The 3635-nt window shown below is 45.4% G+C and overlaps 1 pseudogene; it reads right to left on the minus strand.

Annotated features, from left to right (window-relative positions):
• Nucleotides 1–281: 281 nt before the first annotated feature.
• Nucleotides 282–1267, minus strand: LOC138733777 (uncharacterized; annotated as a pseudogene).
• Between the last annotated feature and the right edge of the window lie 2368 nt (nucleotides 1268–3635).

Raw genomic sequence — 3635 nt, forward strand, 5'->3', positions numbered from 1 at the left:
CCAAACTCCACCACCTCCCTCACCTTCGAGGGGCAGAGATCCTAGTATCCCATAAGCTGTATGGATTTTTCCTGATCAGTGCCTGAGCCTATTAAGGGAGGGGTGCTAGGGGCCGGTTCCGTTTTGGACATATGACCTGCTCACCTTTGGACTAACAATTCAAGCTTTTGACTAGTTAGTCCGTTCATTAGGTCACACGGAATGCCCTTCTGAAGTCCTAACTGCCACCAGCCTTGTTGGGTCAGTGTTCTCTCATGGCTGGGCTCACTGGCGCAGGTAAACTAAGGAGAATCAGGGCATTTATCATGCATGGGCATAGGAGGTTGAGGGAGTCCTAGCACTTGGGGAAGAGTTATCCCAGTATCTTGAATGTTCTTTGGTTCCAATCTGACAGAAGAACTGCCAATAGGACCATACTTCCTATCATAATTAATTAATTCCTGTGCTACCTCCCCCCATGTCCAAACCTTCCTCCCAGACAACCAGAACTGATCTGGAGTCATGTTTCTCTCTAACACTGCTGTCACTCTATCTATCTCAGGGATGTTTTCTATCTTTCCTTGGAGTTGAATGCCAATTGGCTTCAAAGAGTCCAGAAGATTTCTTACTAGAGGAGTCATGCGCTCCAGGTCAATGGGCATCATCATCAGGGAGCCCTAATTAGGCTTAAGTTCCCGATCATGCATCATCTGGAGGCAGGCAGCCTTTTTTTGTACATTCTCCACCAATTGATCCATGCCTCTGATAACAGCTAGGGGATCATCTCGCTCAAGGGGATTAAGCCCCCTGCCCAATAAGCGGCATGCGTCCCAGTAGCCTTCAGCTTCCTTTTCTGATAACAAAATGCTATCCCCCCCCCCTCCCTCCCATCAAGGAGACCCTCCAAACATACTCTGTTTCAGATTCTATGGGGTTCCTACCAAAATCCTTCCTGAGCTTGACTAGTTCTGTGACCATAAATGGAGCTTCCTTTGTAATTACCAAAGGGATCTTCCCCATGGTCATACGCATATTCAGTTTTAACCAGGGGGCATACATGAGGAACATTTTCTAATTCTAAAGCCTCTTTTGCCTTTTGCAGTTCCTATTGAGGATAAATTTTCCTAATCGCTCCCCTAGATGTTTTTGGTTCTGCCTCTTCAGAGGCAGTAATTTCCTGACAGAAGTAGTTTCTCAACTCCTCCTGAAAAATCTTATTCTGTCTTCTCTCCTCTTCTAACTGATCTTTAAGGTCTTCTAGTAGGTCTTGCAATGATATAACCACCATCCGCAACGAGTCGATAACTGCATCTATGTGCCTCACCCTTTGTTTCCTGCCTTCTGTGGCGGCAGCTAAACAAGCTCCTAGCACTGCAAAAATGAGACCTTTACCTTTCCCCATCTGTCACGGTCCACTCATAAGCGGACGTGTGGTGGTTCGTTTCATTAATGATTTCAGAGTGCAAATAATTCAACGAGTCAAGGGAGTCGAATTTCGATCTAAACTGGCACTTTATTAATTGTGTTCACATAGCGACTTACGATAGAAAAAGACAGAGAACAAGGAAAGAGATGGGGAGAAGAGGGAAGGAAAAGGGGCTTATAGCTGCCACCACGGGTCCACAGACATCCGGCAACTCTGGGAGTCCCGGTCCAGAAGGTGTTCCGCTGTTTCGGTCTTTGATAGAGGTGGTCCCATGGTGGGGGGGTCTTCTTCTGTCTCGGTCTTCTGTTCCCCCCTAACTCAGCTGCTCTGGAGCTGTCTTTTATGCCAGTCAATACACCTGTGACCCACCTTTGCCTGTGGAGATGTGCCAATCTCCACCTAGCAGGCCACACATGCCAAGAGAGGAGTGTCTGCAGGTCTCCTCCCCTTGCACATGCGCTCCTTCTGGCGTCGATGGTCGACCTGGGGTCTCCTGATGAAGGCCAGTAGTCATCATCACCTTGCGCACATGCTCTGTTGGGTATGGGTCTGTGGTAAGTCCCGTCATTAATCTTCCTGTCTTTTCCTCCTTGCTTCATGGATCTTTCACAATGGTAGGGAGCAGGGAGGCTTGAAGACAGGTACAAATCATTTTTGAGGTAAGAAGGTAGGTACAGGTAGTTAGGTACAAAGCATTTGTTCTGTACCAGCTCTGGCCATTTTTCTGAGGCCTGCATTTGTGATTTATACAGTCAAGTTCTAAGGCTAAAAATGAGAAAATGTTGAGACAGAAATCGATCCTTTGACCGACTCTTACACCATCTGAAACCCCCTTTCTTTGTGCAGTACCTTAATTTGTTCAACTGCACTCTGAGGATGGAACCAATGAGCTTTTGCTCACTCTTGGAGTGGGGAACTTGGAAGACTGTGACGTTCTTTTAATAAATCAAACAACTGTTCCACCCACTCAACCAACAAGGGTCCCTGATTAGGAGTATCTATAGACTTGTGAGCAGCCATCTTAACCAATATGTAGGGGATTACTGTTGTTCTGAGGGAGTCTCACCTTAGAACATCACAGTTCCCCTAAATTCACCCTCAGGAGGTCACACCTTTCCAAATATTTATCAGGCTCAAACACATTCACAAATTCACTCGCTTTGACCTTCTCCGGCTGGTACCTGTGTGGGTAGACAGAACTGCAGATCTGGACTCTACACTCACTTCGTACCAAGGTACGTCTTAGTCACACACAAACATTCCAGAGCCTCAAAGAAATAGACTCAACAAAATAGCAGCAATCACTTTCTGTGCCACAGCAAACTGCGTCCCTTGTTCCTGTGTTTCAGTAACAGTGAAAATTATAAAACTGAATAACCCTACAATCTTCCATTTCCTAGGCAAATGTCTTACTGCTTCTTACTTTGCTAGCACAATGAGAAAAAAATATTAGGACTGGAAGAAATTACTGCAGTAACTTCCCTGTCAAAGTAGATGTCAGCCTCAATACAGTTACGGCTGAATTTCTACTTTAAGTTTATTTGAAATGAAGGATTCCTTTACATTTGATGATCAGCAAAGCAACTCACTGAAAGAACACAGTCTCTTTATGGCAGGTGACATGGATAAAGACTGAAATTCCACTCATTTCTAAGACACAAGCTGCACTGGAATGGATTCAATGGCACAAACACCAGTCAGGGTGAAAATATAAATGGAGTGAGATTTCCCCTCAGTATAGAAGGGCCTAGACAGGCATCAGTGTCTGGGCAAGTCCTTTTCTGCTCAGATGAGGTTGCAGGAGTTCTGAGTCTCTGAATCTGGAGGCACAAAAGCTGTCATACTGAGTTGTGGATAGAGATGCCTTTGAAGAAGGTGTGGTGCCTGGCTGAAAGACGTGGCATGGCTATGTTCAGAGACAGCTGCTGGTGTCAAAGGAGAGGAATTCTTTGGAAATATCAGCACACCTCAATACACTGTGAATCTGGTGTAAAATTCTTTCACCTGAATGTTCGTAACTGTTGTGTGAGCTGATCGCAGACAGAGTGCACAAACAGCCATAAAGCCACTGATAAAATGAAAAGAATAAATTTATTTCCATTACCTCACAATCTGAGACAACTCCGAAACAGCACCTGCTGAGCAAAAAATGACCATGAATGCTGCTGAGCCTCTGGAGGTAGAGTGCAGAGAACTTGGATAACAAACGAGCCTCCAGCCTGAGAAAATT

This window comes from Phaenicophaeus curvirostris, assembly GCF_032191515.1.
Source record: "Phaenicophaeus curvirostris isolate KB17595 chromosome W unlocalized genomic scaffold, BPBGC_Pcur_1.0 scaffold_34, whole genome shotgun sequence".
Taxonomy (NCBI): Eukaryota; Metazoa; Chordata; class Aves; order Cuculiformes; family Cuculidae; genus Phaenicophaeus; species Phaenicophaeus curvirostris.